The sequence below is a fragment of the Bubalus kerabau genome, chromosome 7 (assembly GCF_029407905.1).
Source record: "Bubalus kerabau isolate K-KA32 ecotype Philippines breed swamp buffalo chromosome 7, PCC_UOA_SB_1v2, whole genome shotgun sequence".
Lineage (NCBI taxonomy): Eukaryota > Metazoa > Chordata > Mammalia > Artiodactyla > Bovidae > Bubalus > Bubalus kerabau.
In genome coordinates this window covers 63,236,252-63,251,331 of record NC_073630.1, presented here as the reverse complement: position 1 = coordinate 63,251,331, position 15,080 = coordinate 63,236,252, and the positions used below count along the sequence as shown (strand labels likewise).

Genomic DNA, 15,080 nt, shown 5'->3' with positions numbered 1-15,080 from the left:
AGATGGACCTTTGTTGGCAAAGTAATGTCTCTGCTTTTGAATATGCTATCTAGGTTGGTCATAACTTTCCTTCCAAGGAGTAAGCGTCTTTTAATTTCATGGCTGCAGTCACCATCTGCAGTGATTTTGGAGCCCAGAAAAATAAAGTCTGACATTGTTTCCACTGTTTCCCCATCTATTTCCCATGAAGTGATGGGACCCGATGCCATGATCTTTGTTATATATAGTAGTATGTATATGTTGATCACAAACTCCTAGTTTATGCCCCCCCCATCCCTTTTGGTAATAATAAGTCTATTTTCTTTTTTTTTTTTTTCCTCTCATTCTCTCTGTCTCTTTTTTTTAATGCACTGCTCAGCTTGCAGGATTTTAGTTCCCCTAACAGGGATGGAACCCGTGCTCCCTGCAGTGGATTGAAGTCTTAACCACTGGATCACCAGGGAATTCTCATAAGTTTGTTTTCTATGTCTGTGAGTCTACTTCTGCTTTGTAAATTAGTTTATTTGTATAATTTTTTTAGATTCCACATAGGTATAAGTGATTTCATATGTATCATTATCTGTGTTTCATACTTTGTTCAATGATAATTCTGAAATATGACACATATTGCTAAAAACAACATGATTTCTAGTATTTAAATCATATTAGTCTAAAATTTAAACAAAAAACTGTTATAGCAATGAACTCCTTGCATCTAAACTTCATCTCCTGGAGAAGGAAATGGCAACCCACCCCAGTATTCTTCCTGGGAAATCCCATGGACAGAGGAGCCTGGAGAGCTACAGTCCATGGAGTCACAAAAGAGTCAGACACAACTTTATTGTTATTCAATTGCTAAGTTGTATATGACTCTTTGTGACTCCATGGACTGCAGCATGCCAGGCTTCCCTGTCCATCACCTTCTCCTGGAGTTTGCTCAAACTCAAGTCCATTGAGTTGGTGATGCCATCTAACCATCTCATCCTCTGTCACCCGCTTCTCCTCCTGCCTTCAATCTTAGTATCTAAACAACAACATGTTCCATTTAGATTGTATTCCTTTCAGTTCCAAAAGTTAGACATTTATGTATTTCAATTTTGTTTAAAGTAGCAACTAATAAGGAAAATCCATCTCTAGTGTTCGTTTAATTATATGTCCCAAAGTTTACAAAGCCAAAGATATCTGGACTTCATTTGTGATTTTTATCTCTTTATTGCATTCTTTGTACTTCTCATTGATAAAGTTCCAAGTCCCAGACATTCCAGCTCCTATAAGCCCCAGTTCTCTGTGGTCTTGCACTACTGCTCTCTTCCAGGCACCTTCATCTCTTTCTTTGATCACTGCAACTGACTCCTAACTGATTTCACTTCCTCAGTCTTGCTTACCCACATACAACTAGCCATACCACAGAGCACTCTTTCTAAAATGTAAATCTGCTTTGATCACTTTCCAATTAGAACTCTCCCTTTTGTGCTTCATGACATCATGAAAAAAGTGAGGGGGAAAAAAACCCCACAGGAGACATTTTTTGCAAATCATATATCTGATAAAGGACTTGTAGTTAGAATGTACAAAACACAATTGCAACTCAATAATAAAAAGATAACTCAATTTTAAAATGGGCAAAGGGGACTACACTGCTAGTCCAGTGGTTAAGAAACTGCCTTACAGGGGACTCAGATTCAATCCCTGGTTGGGGAACTAAGATCCCACATGCCACAGGGCAGCTAAAGCTGAGCACCTCAAGGAAAAGCCCGCATGCAGCAATGAAAACCCAGCACATTTAAAATTTTAAAAATAAAGTAAATGGTCAAAGAATCTGAGCAGACACTGCTCCCATGATGGCCAATAAACATATGAAAAGGTACTCAACAACATTAACTATCAAGGGAATTGTATTAACCATGTATTTCTGTTTTTTTGTCATTTTGGGGCCTTGCTGATCCTGAAGAACTGCCCCTCCTGGGGTTAGCCAATATTTATAGATAGTAAGGCATTCCTTTCATCTGCAGACTAAACCGTCAATCATCTCCTTTATCAGATTCTTATACTCCAGGCTACTATTTCTTTGGAGGTCTCGGTCCAGGAACCAGACAAGCTAGGAGCAGCCCCTTTACCCTGGGGCCTATGGAAATTATCCACCTAGCCAATCTTCGGAGAAGGCAATGGCACCCCACTCCAGTACTTTTGCCTGGAAAATCCCATGGACAGAGGAGCCTGGTAGGCTGCAGTCCATGGGGTCGCTGAGTCAGACACGACTGAGCGACTTCACTTTCACTTTTCACTTTCATGCATTGGAGAAGGAAATGGCAACCCACTTCAGTTTTCTTGCCTGGAGAATCCCAGGGACAGGGAAGCCTGGTGTGCTTCTGTCTATGGGGTCGCAGAGTCGGACATGACTGAAGCGAATTAGCAGCAGCAGCAGCAGCCAATCTTACTCTGCCTCACATGTTCATTCTCACAGAAATCACAGTAAAAGTTCTTGCCTACGTTCCGCTCTTCACCTTACTGAACTTGGTGGCTCCTTCTGCCATGACATGGCTTGCCCCCTCCTCTTGAGATCTCTGAGCATTACAGCTATCTTTTCAATGACAATCTGACCTGTTGACCTTTCATACCTGAATAATAATAAACCTACATTTTAAAACAAAAATACAAATTGAAAACAAAATGAAATGCCTGTCACACCCACTAGGATAGCGGTTATCAAAAAGATGGACAACAGCATATGTTGGCAAAGGTGTGAAGAAATTGGAATCCTCATACATTGCTAGTAGGAATGTAAAATGGTGCAGCTGAATGGAAAACAGCCTGGCAGTTCCTCAAAAAGTTAAACATATAGTTATGACATGACCCAGAAATCTACTCCTAAGTATACAGAAAATATGCCCACACAAAATCTTGTACATGAATGTTTACAGCAACATTATTCACAATAGCCAAACAGTAGAAACAAGCCAAATGTCTATCAGCTGATAAGTAAAATGTATATCTATGCAATGGAATATTATTCATCCATAAAAAGGAATGGGAGCTTCCCAAGGGGTGCAAGTGGTAAAGAATCCGCCTGCTAATGCAGGAGATGTGGGTTTAATCCTCGGGTCGGCAACATCCCCTGGAGGAGGACATGGCAAACCCACTCCAGTATTCTTGCCGGGAGATTCCATGGACAGAGAGACTGGCAGGCTACAGTCCATAACATCCCAAAGAGTTGGACATGACTGAAGCAATTTAGCACGCATGCACACACTAATGGTAAGGATTTGGTGCTTTTATTATAATACTGCCATGGCCCAGGTTCAATCCCTGGTCACAGAATTGAGATCCCGCAAGCCACACTGCACTGTGTAGTCAGAAAGTAAATAAATAAAGTGTTTCTTAAAAAAAAAAAAAAGTATTGATACATAGTGCAACATAAATGAATCTTGAAAACATGATAAGTAAAAGAAACCAGTCACAAAGTACTGCATATTATATGATTCATTTGCATGAAAGGCCAGAATAGGTAAATATATAGAGAGAAAAAGTAGATTGGTGGTTGCCTAGGGACAGGGAGTAAGAGTAACAACTAAGCCTTTCTTTTTGGGGTAATGGAAATATTCTAAAATTGATTGTAGAAAGAAATGTACAATTCTGTGAATATACTAAAAGCCATTTGTTGAACACTTTAAATAGGTGATTTGCATGGTTTATGAATTATATTTCAATAAAGTTTTGAAAAAGGAAAACTTTTCAATAGCTTCCCACTGCCCTTAAAATAAGATCTAAATCACTAAGATTAATAGGCAATAAGGAATCTGGCTCCAGCTAATTTTTCTAATGTCATCATTCACAAGGCCTTTTCATCAGTCATTACCTTCCTCTTTTACTCTAATTTTAGCCATGCTGTATTTTATTTTTTGTCATCTCCCTGAATATGTTTGGTAGTTTTAAAATATGTCTACAAGATCTTTGACACTCATCCTGATAAAAAGTTGAAGCATACTTCTCCCCTTAAATATAGAGTAGACTTAGTGACTCACTTCTAATGAGTAGAAAGTGGTAGAAGTGATTTTTGCATGGCTTCTAAGACTAGGTCATTAGGCACTGTGGCCTCGTTGCTCTCTTTTGGGGAAGTTGCCATATTTCAAAGATACTCAAGCAGCCCCGTGGAGAGACTCATGCATAATAATGGAGAACTGAGGCCTTCTGCCAACAGCCATGTGAGTGAGCCATTTGGGGAGCAGATCCTCCAGTCAAACTTTAGCAAGCCTCCAGATGACTGCAACCCTAGCCAATATCTTGATGTAACTTCATGAGTGACGCTGAGCCACAACTATACGATTAAGTCACTTCCAAATTCCTGACCACAGAAACTGTGAAATAAAATTTTTTAATTTGATATTTTTGGTCTGCAAAAACAAAATCAAGCCAAAAAACAAACAAAACCCTTAAAATAGGCTTTTCAAATTATGTAAATTCCTCCTTTCCAAGGAAGCAGAGGGTAGACCGGTGTAGTTTATCCCTAGGACCACGAGCATGCTGCTACAGCAGCTTTCCCTTGGTTGGGTTTTGATCCTTCTTTGAGTCATAGTCTGGATCATTTTCCTCATCTCCTTCTTCTCCCCTTTCCTCATCTTCTTCCCTACTGTTTTATCATAATCATGGTCGTCTTCTTCAGTAGCTTCTCCAGTCAAGTATAATACTGATCTTGGGATTATATATTCATGTAAAAAATGATGACGTTTAAGGTATGCAGGAAGAATAGCTTCGGCAGCAGCATCAGATCTCCACTCTCAGGAACTTCAGGAGGGACAAACAAATGAAAGAAAGAATATTAGAATCTGTTTTGGTCACAGTACAAACAGACCCAAGTCCCTTGTTTCTGCTTCTTAGTGGTTTTCAAAATGACAATTCTTTCCTTTTTTCCAGTCTACGTGGCATCTTGTATAACCCATAATTTCTGGTCCATCAAAAGAAAAGGGATCCGAGTCATCTGGTTATGACCTCATATTATGTGTCTTAGTCAACACTTAACTTGTGAAATATTCACTGGGTTCAAAGTGAAATATGAAGACAAAATACATAGGCTGGCCTGTACCTAAGGACTTCACTTGAGTACCTTGTGAGTGCTTCAGCGTAGGTTTATCATTTTCCTGAAACATACCACTGAGCAAATCAACACTTAAAAAACAGTCAACCAAAATTCAGGAATTCCCTTGAGGTCCTCTTTCTCTTTATCCTTTTTCTCATCTTCAATCTTGGCCTTTACTTTTAGCCCCTCCAAAATTTCATCTTCCTCATCTGGTTTCCATTCAGTCTTCTTATGTAGGTTCATAAATGATCTCAAATGGCTTATCAGATAGAGGCTGATAGAGAACAGCATACTTTCCTTCAAGATCATAAATTTCCTCTCACAGAATTTGGCTTCTATCTGGACACATTTAACTTGTATCTTGTTAAGATATCTCTTGTTAAGAGAGAACTAATGCAACATGGCATGCTACCTGTCACCTCAAAGCCAAACATCATGAGATATTTACTTCATTAATATCCAGTCATTCTTAGCTTTATCACTTTCAAAATCATTTTTAATGGGCTTTTAAACTACTGATTAGTTCCCTCTGCTATTTGCTACCATAACATACATTCATGCTGCTGCTGCTGCTGCTGCTAAGTCATGCCAGTCATGTCCGACTCTGTGCGACCCCAGAGACGGCAGCCCACCAGGCTCCACCATCCCTGGGATTCTCCAGGCAAGAACACTGGAGTGGGTTGCCATTTCCTTCTCCAATGCATGAAAGTGAAAAGTGAAAGTCAAGTCGCTCAGTCATGTCCAAGTCTTTGCGACCCCATGGACTGCAGCCTACTAGGTTCCTCCATCCATGGGATTTTCCAGGCAAGAGTACTGGAGTGGGTTGCCATTACCTTCTCTGATACATCCATGAGTTAAATAATTTATATACCCCGACAGACTTAAGTTTAATGAGGTCCCATATGGGATCTCTCTTGTCAATATTATGTCACTAGCACCTGCCACAATACCTGATATATGGTAAACTATAAATAAATATTTGAGGAATGAATAGTTATATGAATGAATAATTGGATGAAGATATATAAGGAAATAATGTAATGAGATAAAGAACCCATGTGTGCAGAAGCTGCTATGAGAGTACAGAGGAAGGGGATTTAATTCACACCATTCCCTTACGGTGTGAATTTTTGGCAAGTTACTAATCTCTCTCTCTCTCTCTAAGGGACAGCTTCCTTATGCATAAAATTAGGATATAGCTCCTGCCTCATAATGTTGTTGTATTTATAGACTAATACCTAGTAGAAAATAAAAATGATAATAACACTTGGGAATTTAGAAAAGAGCTCCATGAGAAATGAATATCTCAGTAGAGGTTTTTTTTTTTAAGATTTATTTATTTTTTGGCTGTGCTGGGTCTACATTGCTGCACTCAGGCTTTCTGTAGTCGTGGCAAGTGGGGACTACTCTTTGTTGTGGTGTGCTGGCTTCTCATAGCTGTGACTTCTCTTCTTGCAAAGCACGGGCTCTAGGCTCAAGGCTTTTGGTGCTGCATGTGAGCTTGGTAGTTGTGGCACATGGGCTTAGTTGCTGTGCAGCATGTGAGATCTTCCCAGACCAGGATGGAACCAATATCCCTTGCATTGCAAGGAGGATTCTTAACCACCGGACCAGCAGGGAAGGCCCTGGGTAGAGTCTTAAAGCATGAATAAAAATTAGGCAAAAAAGGTGGGGGGTGGGGGTCAGAAATCTAGGCAGAGAGAAAAGCAGAAACAGTTTCAGAGGTTAGAAGTAGCAAAGTGCATGTAGAAAACTCCATGCAATTCAGTATCACCAGAGTATAAAATGCAATGAAGGGAAGTGGCAGAATGTGAGGCTAAAGATGGGAGTTAGGGCTAGTAACATGGAAGACTTCCTATGTTATATTATGCTTTTGGAATTCTGAAAAAAATTAGGACCATTAAAAGAGAGTGGTTATATTTGCATTTTGAATATACTATTCCAATTAACTTTAAAACCAATAACCTTCACACCCACTGAAATGCCTATAATAAAAAAGATGGTCAATAATAAGTGTTGACAAGGATTCAGAGAAATTGAAACCAGCATGCATTGCCATTGAGAATGTGCAATAGGCAGCTGCTTTGGAAAACAGGCAAGCAGTTCCTCAAAAAGTTAAACAGACTTACCACATGATCCAGCTGTTCTACTCCCAGGAATGCACCCTAGAGAAATAAAAACAATCCATCCTCTCAAAAACACGTGCATGAAGATTGGTAGCAACATTATTCATAACAGACAAAAAGTGGAAACAACCCAACGTCCAAAATTGAAGAACGGATAGATAAAATATGGTACAGCCATACAATGGAATCACAAAATTTGCCCATAAAAAGAAATGAAATATTAATTCATGCTCCAGCACAGATGAACCTTGAAAACATTATGCTAAATGAAAGAAGCCAGGCATAAAAGGCCACATGTTATGATTTAATTTATAAATAAAGTTTAGAATAAGAGACAGAATGTAGATTAGTGGTTGATAGGACTTTTTCTAGGTTAGGGTGGAATAGGGAGTGACTGCTACTGCATAAGGAATTTCTTTTCCAGAATACAAAAATGTTCTGAACTTAGATTACGGTGATGGTTGAACAATTCTGTGATTATAGTAAAACTATTGTACACTTGGAATGGGTGAATTTTATGATAATGTGAATGATATCTCAAAATATATCTTTTTATTAAAAAGCCAATACTCTTTCTAACCTATTATTTTGTTACCTGGCTCTTACTATTATTATTATATTATAGGTTTCTTTTATATAATGTGACAAAACATATGCTATGAAAGTCATACATTTTGTTTTACAATATTGCCTTTTGTAGCATTAAATTTTTACTTCTTTAAAATTTCCAATAAAGAAATAGTTTTAAGAGTTCCTACTCACATACTTAAACTTTACTATTATTTCTATCATATTGAAATTGTATCATTTCCAGGGCACATTGCAACTATAAGGAACATTGGAGGTGGATTTTCCTTGTATGGTTGGTACTTTAAACCAAACCTAAAATACATACATTTATGACTTCTGGGAACAAAAGAAATAGTCTTAGAAGAATATAAGTATATGTTATTGTTTTGAGTTGAGAAAAAACATAAATTTTTTGTATGTGAGAAATTATTTGCTATAGCACAGGGAATATAGTCAATATTTTATAATAACTATAAGAGTATATTATTTAAGAATTGTGAATCACTGTTTTACACCTGAAATTTATATAATATTGTAAATCAACTACACTCCCCACCAAAAGTAAAAAAAGAGTTCTTTGCTACCAAAAAAAAAAAAAATCACCACATAATTTTTTTTCCCCACTTAAGGTTATTTTACACCACAAATCTTGAAAGATATTTGCTGACTTTCAACAAAGGGGAGATGACTGCAAAGATTCCTGCCCTCTGATGTGTATGCCTTGTATATAATCCCCTCCCCTTGAGTGTGGACCCAGTGAATATGACAGAGTATTATTCCTGCTATTAGATTACTAATCTGTGGCCTTTTGGTTAAACCAACAAAAAGATTATATTTGGTGTGTGTGTGTGTGTGACTCTTTGCGACCTTATGAACTGTGGCCCGCCAGGCTCCTCTGTCCATGGGATTCTCCAGACAAGAATACTGGAGTGGGTTGCCATGCCCTTGTCCATGGTATCTCCGCAACCCAGGGATCAAACCTGTGTCTCCTGGGTCTGCTGCTTTGGCAAGTGCACAACACCTTGATTTCAGCCTGCTAAGGCCTTGACCAGTTCAGTTTAGTCACTCAGTTCTGTCCAACTCTTTGCAATCCCATGGACTGCAGCACGCCAGGCTTCCCTGTCCATTACCAACTCCTGGAGCTTACTCAAACTCATGTCCATCGAGTCAGTGATGCCATCCAACCATCTCATCCTCTGTCGTCCCCTTCTCCTCCCACCTTCCATCTTTCCCAGCATCAGGGTCTTTTCAAATGAGTTCAGTTCTTCACATCAGGTGGACAAAGTACTGAAGTTTCAGCTTCAGCATCAGTCCTTCCAATGAATGTTCAGGACTGATTTCCTTTAGGATGGACTGGTTGGATCTCCTTGCAGTCCGAGGGACTCTCAATAGTCTTCTCCAACACCACAGTTCAAAAGCATCAATTCTGGTCAAGCATCAAGGCCTTGGCCAGAGGACCCAGCAAACTCAGACAAGACTCCTGACCCCTGTGTGTTGTTTTAAACTACAAGTTTGTGATAATTTTTTATGCAGCAATACAACTAATATAGAGGAGATAAAATATGAGCCAACTTCCCTTAGATTCTCTCTTTCTCTTTTTTCAATTGTGGTATTCAACATCTTACCCTGCTTTCTTTTTTTTTTTTTTTTTTTTTCAGCCATGCAGCATGCAAGATCCTAGTTTCCTGCTGCTGCTGCTAAGTCGCTTCAGTCGTGTCTGACTCTGTGCGACCCCACAGACAGCAGCCCACCAGGCTCCCCTGTCCCTGGGATTCTCCAGGCAAGAACACTGGAGTGGGTTGCCATTTTCTTCTCCAGTGCATAAAAGTGAAAAGTGAAAGTGAAATCGCTCAGTCGTGTCTGACTCCTCGCGACGCCATGGACTGCAGCCTACCAGGCTCCTCCGTCTATGGGAGTTTCCTGACCAGGGATCAAACTCTTCCCCCCTGCAAAGGAAGCACAGAGTCCTAACTACTGGACCACCAGGAAATTCCCCACCATCTTATCCATTTTTAAAGTGCAGTTCAGTAGTAAGTTTATTCACATTGTTGAGATCTCCAGAACTTTTTCATCTTGCAATTCTGAAACTCTATTCCCATTAAACAACTCCCCTTTTCTTCTCCTCACCCTCTAATAACCACCATTCTACCTTCTGTTTCTATGAATTTGACTACTTTGGATACCTCATTCAAGTGGAATCATACAATATTTGTCTTTTTGCAACTGGCACATTTCACCTAGCAAATTCCTCAAGTTTCACCCATGTTGTAGCATGTGACAGGATTTCTTTCCTTTTTAAGGCTAAATATCTTACTGTGCATATGAGACAGCAGGGAGCAGGGCACAACCTTTAAAAGAATGACAGAACCCGAGGACATGACATAAACTGGTTAGAGCCAACTAAGTCCAAGATGGCAGACGAGTCCACTTCCACTAGACCTTGAGCCTCAGTATACACTCATTGTAACACATCAGGATACTAAATGACACACCCACAGGTGCCATGACAGTTCCAAGGCCACCATAAAAGGTCAAATAGTAGGTGGTGGCCCAGTTCTTGGAAATCCCCACCCCTTCCCTAAAATAGCTAGAATACTCCTCCCCACCTCTATAAAAACTGATGACCTGGTTCTTTCTGAGATGGCCACACTCCATCGATGGAGTGTGTAGCTCCCTGAATAAACTTTCTTTCACTTTACTATGGTTTGATCTTGAATTCTTTTCTATTCTCAAAGCCAAGAACCTGCACGTGACAGAGGTCCCAGGGACTTGACCATCCTCTTGTGCCCTACTTTCTTTCCTGCAGCATACCCACCACATTTTGTTTATGTGTCCATCTGTCGATAAATATTTAGTTTGCTTCCACCTCTTGACTATTGTAAATAATGGTGCAATGAACATAGGTATGTAAATATCTCTAGGAGATCCTGTTTTCAATTCTTTTGGATATATACCCAGAAGTTGGATTGCTGGATTATACAGTAGTTCTATTTTTAATTTTTTGAGAAACTACCATTATGTTTTCCACGACAGTTGCACCACTTTATATTCCCACCAATAGCACAGTGTTCAAATTTCTCCACATCTTCCCTAATGCTTGTTACTTTCTGGGAATTTGTTTGTTTGTTTTCTGTTTTGCTTTTTTGGTTGCCGCATCCCTCAGCCTGCAGGATCCTATTTGCCTAACCAGGTAGGAATCCCATACTGCCTGGGATTCAGTTCAGTGGAAGCAGAACCACTGAACTGCCAGAGAACTCCTATTTTCTGTTTTTTTAATAATGGCCATCCTAGTGGGTGTGAAGTGATATCTTACTCTTGTTTTGATTTGTATTTCCCTGGATTAGAGATGTTGAGAATCTTTCCATGTGTGTGTTGCTTATTTTATATCACCTTTGGAGAAAGGTCTGTTCAAATCCTTCACCCATTTTTAAATAAATAACTAATTTATTTATTTGGCTGTGCCAGGTCTTAGTTGGGGCACCCAGGATCTTTAATCTTCATTTCAGCATGTGGGATCTAGGTCTGTAACCAGGGATCGAACCTGGGCCTCCTTCATTGGGAGTGCAGAGTCTTAGCCACTGGACTACCAGGGAAGTCCCCTTTGCCCATTTTTTAATCAAGTTAGATTCTTTATTGTTGAGTTGTAGGAGTTCTTTATGGAGTCTGAATATTAACTACTTGTCAGATATTTGATTTACAAATATTATCTTTAATTTAGAAAGTTGTCTTTTTACTCCATTGACTGTGTCCTTTGAGGCATAAAAGTTTTAGTCTGAAGTAGTCCCATTTGTTTTGGAGAAGGAAATGGCAACCCACTCCAGTGTTTTTGCCTGAGAAACCCCATGGACAGGGGAGCCTGGCAAGCTGCAGTACATGGGGTCACAAAATTGGACACAACTTAGAAACTAAACCACCATCACCCAGTCCCATTTGTTTATTTTGCCTTTATTGCTCGTGTTTTTGATGTCATATCCAAGAGACCACTCATTCCCAAGTTCAGTGTCATGAAAACTGACTCTTAAATCCCAAGAACGTTCTCCAGAGAATTCCCAAGCAGGCCAGTGGTTAGGACTCTACACTTTCACTGACGTGGCCCAGGTTAAGTCCCTGGTTGGGGAACTAAGATCCTGCAAGCCACGCAGCATGACAAAAAAAGAAAAACCACACACACACACACAAAATGCTCTCCAGATTCAGATTTTTCAAACTACCTGTGATGAAAGCCAAGTTTTTTCTTTCCAAGTCAATACTTTCATAAAATAAAATAAAAGTTAATTACTAGAAGGTAAATTTAAAAAGAATGAAGACATCAAAAATGCAAGCTGATATTTTTATAATTAAATGAAACAAATTATCCTGTCAAATTGCCATAAAACTTTCTAAATGCTTGTCCTCAACTTCCATGATTATCTGGATACATACAGGTAATACTAGCTCAAGAATTCACTCCAGTCCACAGTGCACACTCTGAGACTTTTGAGTAGCACTCCTCCAGATCTTCCTCAATGGTATGATATGGCAAATAAAGTAAAATATCCACTGTGCCTTTATGTAGCCATAGTGCCTCTATTGCTTATACACAGAGCATCCCCGAATAGTTAAGATTTCCTATTATCGCACAAGGGCAAGAATGCCTTCAACCTGACTGATCTTCACTGTGACAACGTACAGTGGTCTAAACGACTCCCCTCCATCACCAAAGTAAGTTAAAACAAGAACTCAAAAGAATAAAGAAGAGTGACTCTCACTGTATCCTAGTTCCCTGTAGCAGCCCAAACACCTTTATCCTCCATTCCCCACTTAGCCAACCAAAATCCTACAATTAGCAAAGAAGGATCCTTTTCAGTATGTAAAAGTAGGTGTAGAACTACTCAAAGAATTTTTACTTCTTTTACTTTATCTCAAGGTTTTAGGAGAGAAATCAACACAAGAGGTTAGAGGAAATGCTTCTGATTCTGTTGATGTCACATCATCTCAGTAAGAAAAGCTGTGAAACTCATTATTATGGCAGTGCCACACCTGTCCTTTTTGCAACATGTGTCAATAGAGCTCAGGCATCGCAAATATACTGGGAGAAAGTCAATTTGACCCAATCCTGTCTTTTGTAGAAAGAGACCAACACTTGCTATACACAGACTCAGGAGCACCTACAAGGAGAATGTGTTCTTACAAAGACAAAGTGATTGAAAGTGTTACTGTGGAATCTGCCCTGAAGCTGAAAGATGGCACAAGAATAGGCTACTTTTACTTGGATTGTATGTTTATTTGTAGTGGCTTATGGGGGTGAGGGTGGGGCTTCCCAGGTGGCTCTAATGGTAAAGAATCCACCTGCCAAGGCAGGAGATGAAAGAGACACGGGTTCGATCCCTGGTCTGGAAGATCCCCTGGAGTAGGAAATGGTGACCCACTCCAGTATTCTTGCCTGGAAAAATTCCATAGACAGAGGAGCCTGCTGGGCTATGGTCCTCCACGGGGTCGCAAAGAGTCAGACACAACTGAGGCACTGAGCACACACGCACATGGGGGCAAGGGTAGCTGATGAAGAATGTGATATTCCTCTGGGGTCAGGATTTAAGGTGGAGCAAGTAAGTCACTCTTCTAGGGGGTAAAATTTAAGTGGTGCCCAGAAAACTCGGTAATCAGGATGAATATTATTTAATATAATATTTAAAAAATAAAACCTGGTGCAAAAACTTTCATAAAAAGAAAACCCAAAATATCACAATGTTAAAGATAGGATCAATATTGCTAATTTACTCTTGTTTCAGGCACCAGTATAGATAGGCATATCACTGCTTGGCACTACCACTGAACAAAGGTTATCTGAGGACAGAGCTGCTTTTAGAAAACTATTTCTTTTTGGTTTTTCTGTTTTGTTTTTGTTTCTCAAGAAAATCTGAATAGTCATGATCAAAGAAACTTCTTGGAAGTCACCTCCACAATTCCCAGGATTAAGATGGCTGATCATTGACCTTTCTAACCTCTTCTTTTGAAAATCTCCGACAGAGAATTCCCTGGCGGTCCAGTGGCTGGGACTCTGCTTTCACTGCAGAGGCCCTAGTGTCAAATCTTTGATGGGGGCACTAAGTTCCCGCAAGCCACACACTGGGGCCAAAAAAGAAAAACCAGAAATATAAACCTCATCTTCAATAAAACTGGGAAATATTTGTATCCCCAAACCCCAATATAGGAAGACAAAAAGCAGGTGGAATGGTCAGCAGAATTTTGAAGAATACTCTCAAGAAGCAAGACTACCTCAGGAAAGATTGAAACCTGTAGTACCCTGGAAGGTAGTGGTAGGAATAGGGCATTGAAAGCAGTGAGTGGTGTCTGAGAAGACTGAAAAAGTTTTAGCGCTACAAGCCTCACTCCGGCAATCAGGGCCACCCCTCCCCCACGCCCGCAGTACTTTCCGGGTCGGGGGGAGGCTCTCTGGGGAGCAACAGGCGGAAAGAGGGCAGAGGTGAGGATTTAATGAAAATGAAAGTCTGCATTCTGAACTGAGATTCCCCAGTCCTCTTACCTCACTCTGTGCTACAGCTGCCAACAGCCAGCCTTATCCTTCCCTACGGATTAAAGGCACTTTTTCTTGATAAACTAACTTGCTACAGGGAAAGTACCTACACACACTGACATTTGGGGGACCACACCCTCACCCACAAGCTTGCTGGCTACCTCTTTAATCTAAAAATAAGCCCACAAGATGACAAGACCTACCCACTCACACAGAGCTTCCAATCAGCTTTGCAGCCATTCATTTGAAAATCTGAACATCCAAGGATCACCAGATCTTTGAGGAAAGCTTCCCACAGTACAAACAGAGACCAAAACAAATAAACCCAGAGGGGGTAAAGAAAAACGCAGAGGAACAGATAATGCAGAGGTAGCCAAACATTTCAAAAAAGTAAATTAACATTCTCAAGACGATAAGATTTTGTATTCCTGAAATAAGACTGAAATTCTCTCAGGAAGGAAGGAAGGAAAGGGAGAGAGCAAAGGAAATGACAGGGAGAAGGAAGAAACATTAGAAAACAAAAGGTGCTTTTGCAAATTAAAAATGAGGGAGAAGTAAAAAATATAAGAAAATTAAAAGGTTAAGCCAGGAAGTTCAACATTTAACCAAGAGTTAAATGGAACAAAATTATCAAGAAAACAGCACAAGAACATTTACCAGAAATAAAGCCCAAGTCTCCAGTTTAAGAGTATATTGAATATACAGATATGGAATCCTTATGTTGTATACTTAATATAACTAATATAATGTTATGTGTCAATTATATCTCATTTTTTAAGAAAAAAAAAGACCACATTGAGTGCCCATTATAATAAAT

At 39.7% G+C, this 15,080-nt stretch overlaps 1 long non-coding RNA gene across 2 annotated transcripts; it reads right to left on the bottom strand.

Moving 5' to 3' along the window:
- Positions 1–3,276: 3,276 nt before the first annotated feature.
- On the bottom strand, positions 3,277–14,728 carry LOC129657790 (uncharacterized). 2 transcript variants are annotated; one of them, XR_008717108.1, is made up of 3 exons: positions 14,467–14,728; positions 7,183–7,218; positions 3,277–4,761 (listed from the first exon to the last, which is right to left on the bottom strand). It is a non-coding gene; the product is annotated as an uncharacterized LOC129657790 (long non-coding RNA). The 2 variants fall into 2 exon arrangements; XR_008717109.1 differs by lacking the exon at positions 14,467–14,728 and adding an exon at positions 14,273–14,452.
- Positions 14,729–15,080: the final 352 nt, after the last annotated feature.